The following is a 21,804-nucleotide window of genomic DNA, read 5'->3' as shown; positions in this document are numbered from 1 at the left end:
AAGAATTGGAAAGAAGTAAAGGGAAAGTTGGCTCATTGGTCTTTCTCTTTGCCTGGTTTTTGGTTGGATATGTTGATTGGTTGGGATGATTTTGCTAACACCTGTGAACAAATTAATACTTCTTGCTAAATCCTCGAAAGATAAGCAGAGTTATCAGGTAACATTCCCACTGTGTAAGGCATGTTTGGAAGAGATGTTATGAACAGAGAGAGCAAAATAGAGGGGGTCACTAGACCTTGGACTTAGGCTTATGGAATTGTTTCATATTCAGCTTCCTGCTGGGGGCATTCACTCACCAGCTAAGCGGTCTTGCTTGAATGGAGGGTGAAAGGTCCAAAATGCCATTAGAGAGAATGAAGAATTAATGTGTAAAGTCAGGAAGAAGACATTTTTCTAAGGAGGCAAAGGAAAATTCAAATCTTACAGTACTTCTCATACGTATTTTTACTCCAGTTACTGTGAACAAGTCTGTTTGAGTGCTGCTTTATATGGGACAGTGGTTAAGGGCACAGACTTCTGGGTCGGGCAGTTTGGTCAAACATATTAACTTTGCTGCATATGATTTTTTGACAATTTGGCAAATTGTTAAACTCTTGGAGTTTCCAATTCCTTAGCCATCAGGTTGGATGATTATCTGCATGGGTGAGAATTAAATGAGGTAGTATAGGCAAAAACTTAGTAGAATATCTAGTAAAAATTAGTAGAATGCTCAATACCTGGAAGAGACTCTGGTCCTCTATCAACCTCTCTCTTTATCACTGGGCTCCAGTCAAGTTCTCTTTCTTTCTGTCCTTGGGCTTTTCAGACTCATTCTCATTTCCCACTGGTAGTTTTATCTCTTACCACCAATCTTTTTATCTTTTTTTTTTTTTAGTTCACCAATTTTTTTTCCTTTAAAAAAATTGGAGTATAATTGCTTTACAGTGTTGTGTTTCTGCTGTAAACAATGTGAATCAGCTATCTGTGTACTTATTTCCCCTCTCTCTCAAGCCTCCACCCTTCATCCTACCCATACAGATTATCACAGAGAGATGAGCTGAGTTCCCTGTGCTATACAGAGCTTCCTACTAGCTACCTTTTTTACACATGGTAGTATATATTTGTTGTTGTTTAGCCACTCAGTTGTTTTTGGCTCCCTATGACCCCATGGACTGCAGCATGCTAGGCTTTCCTGTTCCTTCACTATAGCCCAGAGTTTGCTCAAACTCATGGCCATTGAGTTTATGATGCAATTCAACCATCTCATTCTCTGTCACCCTCTTCTCCTCCTGCCCTAAATCTTTCTCAGCATCAGGGTCTTTTCCAATGAGTCAGCTCCTTACATCAGGTGGCCAACGTATTGGAGCTTCAGCTTCAAGATCAGTCCTTCAGATGAATATTTAGGGTTGATTTCCTTTGGGTGGTGTTTGTATGTCAATCCTAACCTCTCAGTTTGTCCCACACTTCACTTTCCCTTTATCTGTTACCACTCTTGTCTTCCATAAGTACATACTAACTTTCCTGTTTTTCCTGGTCTTCAGAAGGAAAACTTATTTGTGTCTTAGGACATAGTCTTTTGCTTTTACTGCTCCCTGGGTAGTATTTTTCCTGATTTTCATGTGGTTATTTTCTTCTCTTTGGCTTGCCCTCATCTTTCATGTCACATTCTTACTTAGACTTTTCTTAAACATTCCAGCAACAGTAGCTTCCCTGGCTCTCCAGCCACTGGCATGTCCCCCATCTTATTTTCGTCATAGTTCTTATCACTAACTTACATTGCTTCTCACACTTATTGGTCTACCTTTCTCCACTGGAATCTAAGTTCCATGAGACCATGTCTGCGTGTCCAGCATCTAAAATTGTGCACTAAAGAGGAGTATTAGAATCAGTCTTCAAATAAAGGAGGATAGTCTTGGTCTTTTATTTTAGTTAACCTTTATATTTTAAATCTATCATTAGTTTTTAAAATTTATTTATTTATTTATTCGTTTAGTTTTGGCTGCAGCGTGTCTTCATTGCTGTGCATGAACTTTCTCTAATTGTGGTGAGCGGGGGCTACTCTCTAGTTGCGGTGCTCAAGCTTATTGCAGTGTCTTCTCTTATTGCAGAGCATGGGCTCTAGGCACATGGGCTTCAGTAGTTCCAGCCCCTCGGCTGTAGAGAGTGGGCTCCATAGTTATGGTGCATGGGTTTAGTTGCTCTGTTGCATGTAGGATCTTCCCAAATCAGGGATTGAACCCGTGTTCTCTGCCTTGGCAGGTGGATTCTTAACTTCTGGACCACCAAGGAAGTCCTTTCATTAACCTTTTACTACAAATCCTTCAATCAAGCTAGTTTGGAATTTTGAAGCCTTTGGAGGAATTCTGCATCCAATTAAAAGAGGTGTAATTGTTTAAGATAAGAGCACTCTAAAAGTTTACCAGTTTAGAAGTTTTTCCAGTTTAAATGATCATTAGGTTCCCTAGTGGCTCAGACAGTAAAGAATTTGCCTGCGATGCAGGAGACCTGGGTTTGATCCCTGGGTCAGGAAGATCCCCTTGAGCAGGGAATGGCAACCCACTCCAGGATTCTTGCCTAGAGAATTCCCTGGACAGAGGAGCCCTGCAGGTTACAGTTCATGAAATCTCAAAGAGTTGTACATGAGTGAATGACTAACACAACAGGATTTTAATAGTGACTCAAACTGATAAGACACTAGAGCATTCCCACAAGAGTGCAAAAGATGCAGACCTCACAAGATCCAAATGGTCCCCTCCCAAGCATAGTCTAAGAAAGCAAAGACCTTTTGTTACATCACTAATAAAGTGACAAAGGTTGAGATGACAGCCCTTTATGGACTGACACATCTTATGACAAACTCCCCTGAGAGTTGGCGTGAATGGACAGACAGACTGCTTGGAATCCCAGTCTGTCCCACTGGCTGCCACACGTCCACCAGCATGTGCCTTCCAGATGACAGAGAGAATTTTCTCACTGTTCAACAAACCAAACTCTCAAAATGAAAGGAAACCCTAATCAGATCAATGGTTTCCTACTTATGACAGAAGCAGAGACAAAGAAAAAGTGACCATCTATGAAGGAAAAGGGATCAACAAACCAAGAGTACTCTATCGAAGTTCCCCAAGAGTTGCCAAGTCCAAGGATCTGGCCCTACAAGTATTTTTTACTGCTCACCTAATTTTAGAAAAGAGAAATATTTGTACCACTCTTGCCTCCAACAGATCCTGCAGCAGAGACTGAGGAGGCTGGCTGACATGGAAGCATTCTTACCTTCTACTGGCTTTTCTCAGGTGTCTCAAGATCTCTTAACTGCGGCAACCTTGGAGCCAGGAATGTCTAGCCAGTAAAGTTGTATTTCATCCTTGTTGCCAACTGTCAGGGAGGAAGACATTTTATTCTACCGTTCTATGTTCTTCTGGTTGGTCTAAGAATTAAATGGACATAGGATAGATCAACAGGAGAAAACACACAATGTTTAATAACGTGTATACATGGGAGAAACTCAGGAGAACCGAGTAACTCCTCAACTGAAACTTTTTAAATGGCAATAAAATTACATCTAGGAAGCCAGGAAAAAGAATAAAAATAAAAGCAGAAAATGATGAAAAAACCCAAAGGTTTAATTGATATCTTGGTAGACAGAATAATGTGTTTCTCCATCCCTCTGGCTGTCCTTAGCCTAATCCTTGGAAATTGAATTGTTAGGTTACAAGGCAAAGGGGAATTAAGGTAGCAGAGAGAACTGAAGTTGCTGATTAGCTGGTTTTAAAATAGAGACATTATTGGGTATAACCTGGATAGGCCCAATGTAATCACAAGGTTCCTTAAAGTGGGCAGAGGGAGACAAAAGAGGAGACAGAATCAGAATCAGAGGCTGATGTGACTACAGAAGGTCAGGGCCATGTGGTGTGAGAACTCCACCCATTGCTTCTGGCTTTGAAGGACAAATGGAACCACAAGACAAGCACTGGAGGTAAACTCTTGAAGATAGAAAAGGCAAGGAAATGGAATCACCCCTGGAGCCTTCAGGAAGGAGGGCAGTCCTTCCAACACCTTGATTTTTGTCCAGGAAGATCTGTGTCATTTCTGACCTGACAGAAATGTAAAATGTAAATCCAAACACAAAACCAAGGAAACTTGTAAAATGGTTGTCATAACTTTGTGGTAATTCGTTAGAGCTGCAACAAAAGTTACTACAGATATATTCAGAAACCTTTCATTTCTTTAAAACAAGCAGGATAAGGCAAACTTCTGGTGAAGTGTTTAAAGAGGACAAAAATTTAATACAAATTGAGAAACATTTTGAAGAGATTAACAAAAGAGACAAAATGTGATTATTGTACATATAATCCTATGGCAATGTATTTGAAAATCCATAAGAAATAGAACATTTATTTATAAAGATATATAAATTATTAAAGCTGACTCAGGAATAGTTAGAGGTCTGAATTAACTGCTAACCACAAAAGAAATAATGAAAAAGTATATAAAATAATTTCATTTAGAGAAGTCTCTCATTAGACTACTCTCAACTTACTTATCAAATGACAAAGAAAAGATTGAAATCACAAAGATTTCTCTATTACGAAAATTATTCCAAGGTTTAGAAGAATGGCATCACTATTTACAATAGCCAGGACCTGCAAGCAACCTGAATGTCTATTAACAGAGAAATGGATAAAGAAGATGTGGTAGATATATACTATGGAATATTACTCAGCCATAAAAAGGAATGAAATTGGGTTATTTGTAGAAATGTGGATTGATTTGGTGTAATAAACAGTAAAGTAAGTCAGAAAGAAAAAAACAAATATCATATATTAATACATATATGTGAAATCTAGAAAAGTGGTATAGATTATTCAATTTGCAAAGCCAAAATCGAGCAGAAATAGAGACACAGAGGTAGAGAACAAATGGATGGATACCAAGGGGGAAAGGAACACGTAGGAGGAATTAAGAGATTGGGATTGACACACATACTCTATTGATACTATGTGTAAAATAGATAACTAGTGAAAACATACTCTATAGCACAGGGAACTTTACTTAAGGCATTCTGATGACCTGAATGGGAAGAAAGTTCGTAAGAGAGAGGATATCTGTGTATGTGTGGCTGATCCGTCCAGTATAAACTAACACCACATACTCCAATAAAAGCAACTATATTCCAGTTAAAATGAACTTAAAACAAGAAATTGCTTTATTAATTTTATGAAGTTGATCGAATCCTGGCACCAAAACTGGGGAAGAAGAATCCAGAACAGTAAAGAGACAACTTCATTTGTAAGTCTATACAAATGAGAATTACTGAAATAGAAATGGGAATATTATTCAAAAGTGTTTGAACCATGATGGAGTGGCATCAACAGACAGGACCCAAGAGGTGTGTAGCAGAAGGGGGACAGTTAGATACTCTACCTTATACCAATGTATATTTCAGATAATTAAAGAGTTAAATATCATTATGCCTTAAAAATCTACACTGTGTAATGTTATGATGAAGAAAGCATCATAAGTCAATGAGAAAGGGATACTTTATTTTTAAATGGCACAGAAAAATCTGGCTATCAGCATTTAAAAGATTGTCTTTGATACTTATCATGCCTTCACATTAAATGAAAAGCTAAATAAATTAGAGTTAAATAATAAAGCTGTTTGGGGCTTCCCTGGTGGCTCAGAAGGTAAAGAATCTATCTGCAATGCGGGAGACTTGGATTCGATACCTGGATTGGGAAGATCCCCTGGAGGCGGCAGTGATAATCCACTCAAATATTCTTGCCTGGAGAATTCCATGGAGAGAGGAGCCTGGCGGGCTGTAGTTCATGGGGTTGCAAAGAGTCAGACACGACTGAGTGACTAAGCACAGCACAACAACAGAGCTCTTTTAAAGCAGAAAGGGTCATTTTGGGACAGAAGGTTGCTCAGAATCCCAACTTGTTCTCACAAATGTTGGAAGATTATTTGTTGGGATGCTGTGCAAATGCCACTGATGAGGTCTCTGATCATTTAAGCAAAACTATCCTTCTCTGGCCACTTGTATCCCCACTTTCTCCTCTTTTACTTGTGACACTCATCACAGTTTGTATCTTGTGTATTGATTGCTTTGTTTATGATCTGATAGTTTTAGAGTGCATGCTTTATGAACTTGAGGACTTATCTCATTTCTACTGAATCTCCAGACTCTAGACTGGTATATAGCCGTCTCTCAAATAATATTTTTATTTTAGATGAATGAATGAATTTACTTTCTCTATAAGTCTTCTGCTACTTTTATGAAATTTAGGGTATATCCTATTGTTATTGTTCATTTATTATTCACATAATCCATTTATAATTGAGATGGGAAATAAATTTGCCCTGAATCAGGTGGAGAAAAATAAACACCAAAAGCATGCCCCATGTGTGCTGAAGATGTAAGGAACCACTCCAGTGTTCTATAATGCATCCATCCACAGACTTAAACCTGAACTCAGGCATATGCACAATAGAGGAAAAAGCTTTTGCTGCTATAGGAGGCTATGAGAGAGACTTGTATAATACACATCTTTATCATATAAAGTTAAAATAATTGCAATGTATTCGTTACCAATCAGCCAGTTGGTAGACTTGAATACTGGTTACAGTTTAATATAGTCCCTGCTTATCCTCTAAGAGAAAATGTTTATTTATCTTCAGAAGTTGCTCTGTAGGCACAGTTAAATTTTTATAGCATCAGCAAACCAGAAAGTAGCTTGGTAGCCTGAAAGGTATCTCATTAGGAAAACAGAACTCAGATGATCTAAGATATGTGACATAAGATCAAGACAGCCATTGGGAAAAGGCTCCTGTTTTAATTTTTGTCTCTTCTCCAAATCTACTTCTACATCGATAATGGTTTCTGCACTATCCAACCTGTCTTTCCTAATATGTGGCTTACTTAATTTTATTTTTGTTCTTAAATAAACCTAACAAAACTACAACAGATGTCTCTTAGATACGAAGAAAAAATAATGTACATTGCTCAATGTTTCCAGGAGTTTATTTAATGGTATACACTGAAAGTGTCAGGCTGTTAATGTTTTTGGAAAATGGGACATTCTATTTTCATCATATACTCTGGGCTGGAAATGATTTTTTCCCCTTATGAAAGGGCTTCCATCAATAGAGCATGTGGAAAATACTGACCTTTCAGGGAATATTGATCTCATAGAGTGAACACAGTTGCCAGGAAGAACTGTACAGAGCACTCAACATACAGAGAGTGAAATGCACAAAACATTGTCTGGCACATAGCCGAGTCTCAATAATATTTGTCTAATGGATGAATAAATGCCTTCTCTGTTAAGAAATCAAGCAGGCAGTTAAAAGCAAACGATGTGTATTGAATGGAAAGAAATTTGGAGAGAAAATAAATTGTTTATGATTTTTTAGCAAATTGATTTGTCAACACCCTTTGTGATTAGCGATAAGGGTTCTGAAAAGAAGCACAAATTTCCAACAGTGCCTAATGGAAGAACAATAATGATTGGGAGAAAGGAAAGGATAGAGAAGGAGCAAGAGACCAAATTCTCAGCAGGAAGGTCAAGTTGCGTCCCTAGTTATTCGGTGAGAGAGTTTAGTAGAATCTGTTGTATGACCTATCTTTTTTTTCTCTTATAAATGCATAATTCATGTACACATTTAGTCATTTATTCTTAACTGGCTTTAATGGAATTTAAATTTATTCATAAGTGGAAGTGGTAAAATGTTGATACAGTAGAGTGATAAGTAACACATGTGTGCAACCACTGTGAAAACTATATACAGAAAAACACCCAAAGCACAAAAATCAAGATGGAATCCTTAAAACGTTGAAGTAATGCATTGTAAAGGAAAAAGAGTAATAAAGAAATGAGAAACAGAGGAAATGGAGAAAACAAATAAAATGCCATACTTAGATATACCAGTCAAAGTATAAATAAACTAATGAAAATACAGACTGGTGGAGTGGATTATAATATGGCATCTATAAGAAGCTGCCTTCAAATATGACAGTACAGTAGGTTGAAAGAATAAGGATAGAATAATACATATCATTCAAACATAAGAAAGCAGGAGTGGCAATATTACTATCAGATAAAGTATATGTGAAAGAAAATTACTAAAGATGAAGAGAAGCATTACAGAATGCTCGAAGGATCAACCCACCTGGAAGACATAATAATCTCAAATATATGCACAAAATAAGAGACTCAAAATACATAAAGCAGAAACCAATACATTGACAGAGAAAGAGGCAAACCCACAAGTCAGTTGAGGACTTCAGTGTTCCACTCTCAGCAACTGATAGAACTGCAAATCAGAAAAACCATCTGGGATAGAATCAATCAAATGAATCTAGTTGACATATTTAGAACAGAGTACCCAACAACAGTAGAATACATGCTTTTCCTAACCCCATGGAAAAGTCAGCAAATAAAAAAATTATAATATAATTTAATTACATAAATTATATCCTGGGCCTTAAATGTCAATGAATTTACAAAACTTAAAACCATGGGCTAGAAGACAATATATACTAATGATGTCAGTTCAATCCAAATTAATCTGTAGATTTAATTTATTTCCTATCTGCGTGGCTCAGATGGTTAAGAATCTGCTTGCAACGTGAGATACATGGATTTGATCCCTGGGTTGGGAAGATCCTCTGGAGAAAGAAATGTCAACAGACTCCAGTATTCTTGCCTTGAGAATTCCATGGACCGAGGAGCCTGGCAGGCTACAGTCTATGGGATTGCAGAGTTGCACATAAGCGAAGCAACTTTAGTTCAGTTCAGTTCAGTCGCTCAGTCGTGTCCGACTCTGCGACCCCATGAATCGCGCAGCACACCAGGCCTCCCTGTCCATCACCAACTCCCGGAGTTCACTCAAACTCATGTCCATCGAGTCGGTGATGCCATCCAGCCATCTCATCCTCTGCCGTCCCCTTCTCCTCCTGCCCACAATCCCTCCCAGCATCAGAGTCTTTTCCAATGAGTCAACTCTTCGCATGAGGTGGCCAAAGTACTGGAGTTTCAGCTTTAGCATCATTTCCAATGAACACCCAGGACTGATCTCCTTTAGAATGGACTGGTTGGATATCCTTGCAGTCCAAGGGACTCTCAAGTGAAGTCCAAGTTGCAGTCCAAGTGAAGCAACTTAGCACACATCAAAATCCCAGCAAGAGTTTTTTTTTTCTTGATATAGATATGTTCATTCTAAAATGTATATAAAAAGGCACAGATTCCAGAATAGCTAAAAAAATCATGACAAATAATACTAAATTTTGAAGTATCACTATCTGATATGAAGACTTACTATGGAGTTGCAGTAATTAAGATAGTATGGTATTATAAGATAAACGCATGTAGCCATGGAACAGAATAGAGAGCCAGCAATCAAACTGCACAGATAAGCTTCACTGATATTTAACGAAGAAGTAGGATAGCCTTTTCATCAAATAAGCTCACACTTCTTACAAAAGTTAACTTAAACTGGATCATGGGCTTCAATGTAAAATGTAAAGCTAGAAAATTTATAGAAAAAAGGTTAAAAGTATTTGAGATCTAGAACTAGGTACAGAGTTTGTAGACTGAATTCAAAAAGGAAAAATGATGAATCAAATCTAGTAAATCAGATTAAAAAAACAATAGACTGGGAAAAAAATATTTGAAAACCATATCTACCTAGGGACTAGCTAGATAATACAAGGAACTCTCAGAAGTCAACAGTAAGAAAACAAACTATCCAACTAGAAAATTGGCAAGGGTCTTGAGCAGACATTTCATTGAAGAGAATACACAGATGGCAAATAAGCATATGAAAAGATGCCAATCTCACTATCAGGCACATGCAAAGCCAGACCACAAAGAGATATTATTGCAAACTTAGCAGAATGATTGAAATAAACAAGGGTGACAACACCAAATGCTGGCAATCGTAAGACACTAAATCACTTATATATTTCTGGTGGGACTGTAGAATAGAAGATTAATGTGGAAAAAGCTTTGGAATTTTCTTATAAAATCAAATAGGCTGGTATCTATTACCCAACAATTGCACTCCTGGACATTTATCCCAGAGAAAGAAAAATATATTTACATAAACACCTGTGCACAGTTGTTCCTGCATGTGTGCTCAGTCGCTCAGTCATATCAAACTCTTTGTGGCCCCACAGACTGCAGCCCTCCAGGCTCCTCTGTCCATGGGATTTCCCCAGGCAAGAATACTGCAGTGGGTTGCCGTTTCCTGCCGTTGATCTTCCCAGTCCAGGGATTGAACCCGTGTCTCCTGCGGCTCTGGTGGTGGCAGGCAGGTCCTTTACCACTGCACCATCTTTATTCATAGTAGCCCTAATCTGGAAACAGTGCATACAGTTGGACACAACTTAGGGGCTAAACAATAACAACAACAAATCAGTATATTAAGACTACATGAACTTTAACTTTTTATCAGTGTCAAAGTGTCTCTCTTTCTTTTTAAATGTTAGCAGAAATAAATTGTAAAGAAGGCAAACTTAGTTTCCAAAGGTTAGTTTGGTGAGAACTGGTATCCTATTTATTCATGACTGAACTGTAAAAACAATACAGGATAGATGAGGTCTGTTATTTAATAAGCACCAGCCTGAGAGAGTTGAGCAAACAACCTTCATTTATTTCAAATGATCACCAAAACCAAGAACAAAACAATGAGAGGATAAACATAAGGTATTAATTGAGTTACTGTCTCCATTTCTTCCTGGGAAAATGCAAAAATAAACACACACACACACACACACACACACACACACTCGAAAGCATACATTGAAATCCCTTTAGAGATGCTTTTCATTTCATTGGGAGACAGGAAATGACTTAAACAGATTTTATGGTATTCTTAAGAAATAAATTACCGTTAGTGATGAAATAATGCAAATCTTAAATAGTGTGTTCTGTGAAAATGTCATGGAGAAAGGTTCTATAGCTACAGATCTTTTATCTAAAGATAAACAAAAGAATGGCAATTACTCACTGCTTTGTGCAATCACACTTAAAAAATTTAAAAAAAATTCTAAAGTATTCAATATTTCGCTTGCAACACCTTTCCCAACATGAATACACTCCACAGGAATAAAACCAATGTGTTTTATTTGAGCCTGGTTGGTTGGCACACAAATTCTCAGAACAGTCCCTCTTAATCATGCAGTTGTATGTCTATGAAAAAGTCTTTCCTTCCTATCTGTTTAGTATCCTCATCATGTGATAAATGAATTATTCACATTTATATCTATTTTATTTTTATGTAGAGACCTGACTTATATCAGGTCTCTCTTTGTAATGTTACCTACTTGAGTAGCTTGGGTGGATTTGGCCTCATTTATGTGGTTCCTTTAAAAGATAGTCTGTGCTGTAACCCACCCCAGTCTTCTTGCCTAAGAAATCCCATGGACAGAGGACCCTGGCGGGCTACAGTCCACGGGGTCGCAAAGAGACGGACACAACTGAGTGACTATGCACACACATGCTGCTCTAATCTCTTGTTTCCTGTGAATGCATATAATCCCATATTACTGAAATCTCAACTACTTTTCCAAAACATTTTCCTCATCATTCATGAAATATAATTTTGTTATTGTATGAATTGGGGGGCTGCTGGAGCAAAATGCCATGAGCTAGATGGTTTAAAACAGCAGAAATTAATTTCCTTATAGTTCTTGAAGGTGGAAGTCCAAGATCAAGGTGTCAACAGAGCCATGCTCCCAATTAAGGGTCCTGGGAAGAACTCTCCTTCCCTCTTCCAGCTTCCAGGGCTAGCTGGCAGTTCTTGGTGTTCCTTGACTTACAGCTGCATCATTCCACTCTTGGTTTCCATTGTTACATGGCCTTCTCTCTGTAGACATGTATGACATGAGGACATACATGACATCTCTATCTCTGTCTTCAAAATTCCCTCGTATTAAATGGACACCAGTCATTAGATTTGGACCCACCCTAATTCAGTATGACCTCCTGTTAACTATATTACATCTGCAAAGCCATTATTTACAAGTAATTTTCACACATGGTGGTTTAGTTAGTTAGGGTTAGGGTTTGTACATGTTTTTTTGAGGGACACTATTCAGTCCATGACAATTGTGAAAATTCATTTTGATTCACACTGATAGATTATGATAAGAAAGACATTTATTAGTTAAAAGTCCACATACCGATCTAAGGTTAAGGAACTCTTTCAGATTGCAGTTTTCTTAATGTAATTAAACTAGTTTTAAGGAAATGTATAATGTTAAGAGTCAAATGATTTTTAACCTAACTTGTAAGGATATGATAAACTTGAATGGAAAACAATTAATCCTGTCCAGGGTGGAGGACAATTTATACGGCACTTTAAATAATCAGTTCTTTATTTCTGCATGGGTGATTTGTATGAATATGGTACAAAGTTGAAAAGTAAAAAGGAATTCATAGTCTATCTCTTGTTCTCCTATCATCTAATTTTCTTCTTTAGAAGCAAATACAGTAATCAGTATTTTGTAAGTCGTTCCAGAAATATTCTTTGCATATTTGCATATACAAGTATTTATTCATCTCTCTCTCATACATTAAAAATCAAAAGGACGCAAATGGTAGCATATTATACACACAGTGCACATTTTGCTTTCATTTAACAATAAGCAATACTCTTTTTTGGAGAAGGAAATGGCAACCCACTCCAGTATTCCTGCTTAGAGAATCCTGTGGACAGAGGAGCCTGGTGGGCTGCTGTCCATAGGGTCGCACAGGGTCGGACACGACTGAAGTGACTTAGCATGCATGCATGCATTGGAGAAGGAAATGGAAGCCCACTCCAGTGTTCTTGCCTGGAGAATCCCAGGAACAGAGGAGCCTGGTGGGCTGCTGTCTATGGGGTCGCAGAGTTGGACACGACTGAAGCGACTTAGCAGCAGCAGCAGCAATACTCTTTTTACTCCTTACTCCCCTTCGAGTACTGTCCTATTTCTCTTATCTCTTTTATAGCAAAACACTTCAAAAAAAGTCTTCTATCCTCATTGTTTCTTTCCCCCACTTCCTCCTTTCTCGTAACTGCCCCACTCCTCCACCTCATCTGCGCTACTATTAATAGAATGTTCCACACCATCTAAAACAGCCACCCCCTGCTCCACTGTCACTGACATTTATCCTGCTTGCTCCATATCTCTTAGTTCTATTGTCTTAGTACCTGTTGCACTCCTGGCAATTTTATGATGAAAAGTGATATCTCACTGTAACTTTAATTTGTACTTCTCTTAATACTAGCCAGGTTGATCATTTCTTAGATGCCTAAGTTATTTCTATTCACAGGTACAGTTTGTCCATATCCTTTGGCAACTTTTCAATTAGGCTTTGGTTTTGTTTTCATTGATTTATAGGAACATTTATATACTAAGGAAATTAGGTCTTAACACCATATAATAATCCTTCCCTTCACACTCAGTCAGTCTCATTTGGATTTAAACTTTCTTTGCTTCTCAAAAGCTCTATTTGCTGCACTATTGAAATCTCTTGTCCTTCTCTTAATGATGAGATGAGGTATCATCCCTGTCTTCTTTCTTAGTCCTTCTTCACAGCAAGGTGGATTTGTCATTCACTCAGTTGCTGTAAAGATACTTGATTTCCATAAGAAAGGGTTAATCCTTTCTCTTATTCTGTGTATCATCAACTATATATAAATTTGCCATCAGTTAGCAACTGAATATAAATGGGCCTGCTAGAGAATATAATTCTATCTTTTTGCCATTTCTATAACACTCGGGTTTCTTGCTTTACTTTCTTCACTGGAGAACTTTGAATTCCATGAGCTAATTCCATTTAGGAACTATTGAAGATCTTCAGCTCCTAAGAATATAAGTATATGAATAATCATAATCTCTTTTAGCTATATATTTACAGCCTACTTCAAAAAATTTTGAAAGAGGTGTCATATAAAATACATTTTTATATTAATACTCAAAAGTGAGATGCTAATAATAATTTTTTAAAAACCTCTCTAGAATGTTTTTCTCAAGGAAGTAAATCTTCACTGAGTATAGAAGACTGCTGATGTGATAAAATATGGTATATGCATGTGTGTTCTCAGAAGTGTCTGACTCCTTGTGACCTCATGGACTGTAACCTACCAGGCTCCCTCTATCCATGGTATTTTCCAGGCAAGAATACTGGAATAGGTTGCCATTTCCTTCTCCATAAGCTATAGTTAGACAATATCTATAGCTCAAAGCAGATTTAATTACTGATTCACTATTCAAAACACAGCAATTACAGATTTTCTCTCACAAACTTCTCCTTATAACAATAAACAGGTGATTTATTTATCCTCTAAAATTATAAAAAATATTGGGCCCTTCTACGATGAAGATGCATAGACTCTTAGATGAATGTAGTCTCATAGGAATTCTGATCTAGAGTATAAATTTTAACTCTGAAAAATGGAAAGTAATGCTCACAAACCATATTTTTATGCACAAAGTTTACAAAACATTTTGCATTAAATTATAAAATGTCACATTAAAGACTTTTGAATACATTAGAGAAAGAAAAAATTCTATTTTAAACTAGAATAAACAACTATTACACAACTAATAAACAACTAATACGCATAATTTTATATGGAAAAAATTACATGGCGATGGATATAATAAAAGTCAGGATTGAATTTTGCTGAAATTTGATAAAGCTCAGAGTGATTTCATTAAAAGACGAGGAGAAAGTTTCAAGTGAATTAAAAATGGAAAAAATATCTTGATCTAGCTAACTGCCATTCTTATTTTTTGACATATTAATAATTTAATGAATTTATGACTGATTGCATATGCTATATGCCAAGATTTGGTGGCACTAGAATGAATGAATGAATAAATCATGTTAACGGCCTAATATTCTAATTAGTTCCTTGGACTAAAGCTTTCAGGTTTTCGTAAAACACTTATTTTGCTATATAAATATCTGCCCACCCATCTAAAAATTCTTGTATCTCCATTCTGTCCATCTAATTCTTTCTTTTTTCCCCAAGATTTAGGTCAGTTTTTTTCTTGTTCTTTAGAGCCTTTTCTAGCTCCTTTGGCACATAAGCCCTTGTACCAAAGTATTTATTGTTTGATCAATAAACCCTGTTATTTTAATATTGATGATATAACCAACATTCAAAATATACTACAAACATACCTTCAAACCCATTGATTTTTATGAGACTAAATGTGAATCTAGTATTACTATGTGATAAATGGAGGTCAAGTAGGAGGGAGAAATATAGATTTTCTTAACTAGAGTTTCTATAATTCAATACATATAGATGACTAAATAAACTAATAAGTATAAATATATTTCAGCTTAAAAAGTTACATGATAGCAAGAGTCAAATCTGACAAGTAGAGTACCAGATTTAACAAATAAAAATACAAGGCATTCAGTTCAATTTGAAGTTCAGATAAACACCGATCTAATTTTTTCGTATACCTGTATGCTGTTGTTTATCTGAAATTTAACTTTAATTCAAGCTTCCTGTATTTTATCTGTCAGACTTGGTCTTGAGGTGTAGCTCTCCTGCCCTGGCTCATTCTGAAGACCAATGCTGGATTAAATGGAGAAGTTAGTGGGCACACTGCCACTTTGTGGCAGCCAAGAGCAACGACATTATTGCTGTTGAGAGAGGAAGTGCTCGGCCAATGATGGGACACTGATTTTCATTGTGCAGAACATATCAGATACCAAGATAAGCTAAAGAGTGCTTTTAAGAAAGAAGTATGGAAATTGCCATGCTTCCCTTGAATAATGTTAGTTTTGGTTGGCATGATAGCAAGACTTATCTACCTTATTTAGAAGTGATATTCCAACACTTCTAGACAAAGTTCAGAAGATATGGGAAGATGGCTTTGCTAGTGACTATTGCCAAAAACAACATGTAAACTATTATCATGCAACCATAGTGATACTAAAGAATTGCTTCCATGAACATGGTGCTTTGAATTGCCAATCTGATTTGGCTTTTATTTAGCAATATCAAACCACTATTTAGTTTTACAATACATTGAAAGAAGTCAGTTTTATCACTAAAGAGAGAAAAGGAGAAATTAATTTCCTGAAGCTTATGTATCAGGTCCATAATAGAACTGGAGATAAGAGTGATGAATTTTCTTATGTCTGACCCTTAAAGCCTTCCATTAACCCAGAATCACTATTATTTTCAGAAATGAGTCTCTTTTAAGCACCTTAAAATGTTATTTCAGAAATACTAACCATCCATATGAAGGTGATAATCTTGTGATAATTTAAGGAATCCTTGTAGAAAAATCCCAAGTGGAAACTTCTCAGCCAACTTCAGAATCTCCAACACAAACAGAGCTTTCAAAAATTCATTTGCTCTTGTCCTTTTAATCTTCTGACAAACTGACTTGCATAATTATATTTCATGTTCTTTGGAAAAAATGAGAATTCTTGAGGGATAGTGGTTTTTTTAATTTGCACAAGAATATATTGAAAGTTAAGCTACCAAATCCTCATTTCCTAACACTATGAAAAGGTTCAATGAAGCCTGAATTTCACGTGCCTACACTTAAATATTCCAACCTCAACAATAAGCAAAGGTAGAAAATAGAGGTTCAAATATATTCTAAAACATTATTTTTATTCATATTAAAACTGTGTCTAGGTATAGTCTATGTTAAAATATTCAAAGTTGTTTTTACCCTGAAAAATATGAAGAGATTAGGCCATGAGTTCATTAAACTTCTAAAAAAAGAAATGATACAAATGAACTTACAAAACAGAAAGCAACTCACAAACTTAGAGAATGAACTTATGGTTGCTGAGAGGGTGGGATAGTTAGGGAGTTTTGGATGGACATGTACACACCGCTGTATTTAAAATGAATAACCAACAAGGACCTACTGTATAGCACAGGGAACTCTGCTCAGTGTTAAGTGGCAGCCTGAATGGGAGGGGAGTTTGGGGGAGAATGTACACATGTACATGTAAGGCTGAGTCCCTTCACTGTTCACCTGAAACTATTAAAATACTGTTAATTGGCTATACCACAATAGAAAATAAAAAGTTTAAATTAAAAAAAAAGGATTAAAAAAAATCATGGTTTTACTAATCATCAAGCAGAAGAAAAACAACTGGTAGATTTACCAGAATCACAGTTGGCTATAATATTTATTAAGAGAGGGTTCAGGATGGGGAACACGTGTATACCTGTGGTGGGTTCATGTTGATATATGGCAAAACCAATACAATATTGTAAAGTTAAAAAATAAAATAAAATAAAATTTTTAAAAAAGAGTGTCAGTTTAATCTTAATGGAAGATTGCCCAATAAATCAAAATTTCAATAATTTGTTTACATACAGACAGTAGACAAAAATATTCATATGTCACATTATGTAGTTTAGCAACCTGTCAAACATGCGATGTAATCTTGTGATAGAAGAAGGGCAAGGTCACTCTGGCCTCAACCACTAACTGGCTGAGCTGTTGACCTTATGTAACAACAATGAACTGGGTGTTCCAGAAAAGAAGTGCTTAGCATTGAGAAGAGAGATAATGTGAGATCGGGTGGGAAATGATTGTGGAAGAATCTACTCCAACTACCTCATGTTTCTTTGGTATATTTTTGTGATTTACAGTATATTAAAAGCTGACAAGTGATTTCAGACAAAATTTGCACTAAGCCAGAATGCTTGACTAACATAGAGGTGTGTATCACAAAATCAGTTGATTGGATGGTGGTGGGTTTGGAAAGTATTTCTAATTTAAAAGTAGCGGACCATCATCTCTGAGTTTCCCTGGTGGCTCAGTGGTAAAGAATCTTTCCAACCCAGGGATCTCCTGCCAATGCAGGGGACGTAGGTTTGATTCCTAGGTTGGGAAGGTATCCTGGAGAAAGAAATGGTAACCCTCTCTAGTATTCTTGCCTGGGAAATCTCATGGACAGAGGAGTCTGGCTGGCTACAGTCCATGGGTCACAAAGAGTTGGACACAACTCTGCAACTGAGCAGTACCACCATCATCTCTGGGCTTCTTTTGCTACCTTTCTTCATAAAAACATATTAGTTGCTGGGGCTTAGGTTTTTCTTGTGTTTTTGTATATAAATACAAATGTGCTTTCATTTTCCTATTGTTTATTTTGGCTACTGTTTTTTTTTTTTTTTTTTTGGCAACTCTTCTGCCATGTTCCCGCCACCTCTTTGGTGTGTCTGAAAAATATCCTGTCCCATTCTAACCACTTCCTTCCCATTCTTAATGAGAATGAAGTAATAAAAATAATTTGTACACAAAAAGCTTATCATGGAACTCATACATTAAGCCACAGTAATTATCCTCTCTTTGACAATTAAGGAAATCTTGTAGTATATGAACAATTTTAATAATTAGCAGATACCCAAGTCACTTAAAACTAAACCTGTTTTCTAAGGATACAGTCCTAAGAAGTAGAATGTATATTCAAGTGAAATGACTGAAATTCAATTTAAATAAGATGGAATTCAGTAGACAAAATTAGAGTTAAGATCATTCACTTAAAATATGTATATTTTCTGGGTTTAAAAGAAACAGTTGAAATACAAGTTCTGAAACTCAACAATTAGTGTATTATTTCAGTTATTGGTTTAGTTTTATAGCATGTGAATGATTATTTCCTTCAAAAAAGCTAGCACGTGAGAACAATATCATCATCTGAAAATCTGCCTTTCTTGATCAACTAATATGACTTGCTGGTCACTAATATGAACAGTCTGTGGAAAGTTAATTTCAGAACTGCAAATGATTAGAAAACCATGGTGAAGAGATTCGTAGCTTCATGCCCTGAAATGCTGGCAATGTTCCTGGACATATGCAAGGCCTTCAGAATTATTAATAATGTTTAAAAAGTGGTCTGGAACAAAAAATTCAAATTCAAGAAATATGAAGCAGACTTTTCTTCTGTTCATCTTGTTTTTCATATCATTTTATCTGCTTCCAATTTTTATAGCTTCCACTTTATAAATTATGTTTTTGAGCATTGCAGTCTTTCTCACCTGTTCATGTATGCTTCAAGCCAAAATTTTAAGTTCAATTCTGGCACCAAAGCCATCTTTTAATGTTCTCCCTGTCTCCATTTTCCAATCCAGATATGAGAAAGGTGAGAAAGTGACAACTGGGGAAATGCACTGTAGAAAAATTTCCACTCATTCTTCGTGATGTAACTCAAATGTTGCCTTCTATGTAAAGCCTCTCTGGACTTCCCACCCTTTCAGAGTACTAGCAGGGTCCTCCTCCGAGTCCTCGTAACCATCCCTGGTGTTATTCCAGGGGGCTCTGCTCTTATCTGCAACCCTAGGGTCTAGAACATTGGTCATGATACAGTAGAACTGTCAATCAATGTTTATGGAATAAGTGGAAAGATGAATGAATAAAAAGCTCTTCTAACTGGTTGGAATCTCTCTGTATGGTAACTGAAAGTGGCAACCTAAATTAGTGTTCGACCAAATACTGAGTGGTCTGATAAAATATCCAAGTGAATTAGAAAGATTAAAAACAAAAAAATGAATAACTTGTCAATCTGGTAAATACCGTTTTCCAGTTAATAGGCAGGCAAACATTAGACTTAAAGAAACCATTCTGTAGTCTTTGCTATTTCAGTGGTTTTCTGTCACTTGGAGAAGTTCATGGTTATTGATTTATTCATCTGTACGCTAGGTTGCAAGTAACATAAGCTATCTCAAATGAACAAGTTTAAAGGATGGATTTATTGGCTCCCTGGGTAGTGACTGCAGCCGTGAAATTAAGATACTTGTTCCTTGCAAGAAAAACTATGACAAACCTGGACAGTGTATTAAAAAGCAGAGACATCACTTGGCTGACAAAGACCCATCTAGTCAAAGCTGTGGTTTTTCCGGTAGTCATGTATGGATGTGAGAACTGGACCATAGAGAAGGCTGAGGGCCAAAGAATTGATGCTTTTGAACTGTGGTGCTAGTGAAGACTCTTGAGGGCCCATTGACAGCAAGGAGATCAAATCAGTCAATCCTAAAGGAAATCAACCTTGAATATTCACTGACAGGACTGATGCTAAAGCTCCAATACATTGGCCACTTGATGCGAAGAGATGACTCATTGGAAAAGACCCTGATGCTGGGAAAGATTGAGGGCAGGAGGAGGAGAGGGTGACAGAGGATGATATGGTTGGATGGTGTCACTGACTCAATGGACCTGAGTTTGAGCAAACTCTAGGAGATAGTGAAAGACAGGGAAGGCTGGCATGCTGGAGTCCATGAGGTTGCAAAGAGTCAGACACGACTTAGTGACTAAACAAGAAAGAACAACAAGAAAAAAGGGTGGTGGAAGAGCTGGCCTTGGGCCTCAAACAAAGTCAGACTCCTGTCTTTCTCTTTCTGCAGTTTTCTCTTTGGCTTCACACTCTCTTTCTACAGATAGATTTTCTCCCCTTCTTTACCATACATATCGAATTGATATGACCACACTGCAGCATTTTAGCTTTGCATCCCAAAATTCCCATCCCCAGAGATGAAAGTGTTTTTTCTCACAGGCTCCACATACAAAAGCCCAGTAAAGCATTTGTATAGTCTAACTTGGGTTCTGTTTCTCTTTCTGAACCAATCCCTGAATCCATAATAATGGTTTTTCTATTCTAGGTGACATGTCCACGTTGAAATTAAGGACAAGATCTGCTGAAAGGAAAAGAAGGAGCACATTTTAGGCAAAAACAATAGTGTATACCTTTATTTTCTCATAAAGAACCTCTCAGTAACTCCAAGCAAAACTGAGAAGGGTTTGATCCATTTTACACCAAGATAGTTATAGCTAGTCAGATCAACATACCAGTAGAAACCATCCATGGTGGTAGAAATGGTCCTAAATGGAGACTGGTAAAGAAAAAGCCCATAGCACAATGGCAGAGAGAAAAGCAAAAACTTAAGTCACAGGGAGATTGGAAGTAGGGGTTCCTTTCAGCCAAGAGTTCTAGTTCATAGAGAATCATGACCACTGCTAGGATGATGCTTACTGCAACCTCAGATGCTAAGGCTATATTATAAGGAATAAGAACCGTCCTAAATATTGCTAATTAAAGGTCATCATATAATTGATTTCTTCACTTATATTCTTAACTTAGCCTATTTTGAGACCTATGAAAGATTGTGATATACATAGAGGAAAAAAGTAAGTCATCAGCAAAAATGTTCTTAAGACTTTTCTAAACTAATTACAGTCACATAGACAATAAGCTTTAAGACCAAGCTTTGGGGCTAGATATAGACAAATACAGTGTGTCAGTATTTTGCACTAAATTTTAATAAATTCCTACATCTAGAAACTTTTCCCCAGTTTATATTCTTTAACAATGACCCAGTTTGCTTTTAGACTCCAAGCGAGAGTGGGTGCAATTTTGCTGAGCTTGCAGGATGGAGTGTATTAAGATTTTTCTACTTATTTTCTAGCATCTCATGGAATAGTTTATTCACATTTAAGAAGCCAACTTTACTGTAACTTCTGTACTTTGAAATCTTTTACTAAATCTTCTTACTTAACAGATTTCCTTAGTATTCCATTAGTCAGAACAATAAGATCAGAGCATAATTACATTCATTTTGAATTCTTTGCACACAAGTCTTGACAGGCATATGAATAAGCATTTTAAACTGCTCATTTTCTATGGGAAAATAATGGTTGTTTTAAGACAAGCAAGAGACCAGTGTAGTTCTTCCTATATGACATTCAGAAATTCACTTGGACATACAATCTATATAGATTTTCAATATCCAAGCATCAGAATGATGGATCCCTTGCAATATTTTATTAAATTTGTTTGAAACAATAAA

This window comes from Bos javanicus, chromosome 14 (assembly GCF_032452875.1).
Source record: "Bos javanicus breed banteng chromosome 14, ARS-OSU_banteng_1.0, whole genome shotgun sequence".
In the NCBI taxonomy this organism is placed as follows: domain Eukaryota; kingdom Metazoa; phylum Chordata; class Mammalia; order Artiodactyla; family Bovidae; genus Bos; species Bos javanicus.
The sequence above is the reverse complement of the archived record's forward strand: the minus strand, read 5'-3'. Positions refer to the sequence as shown.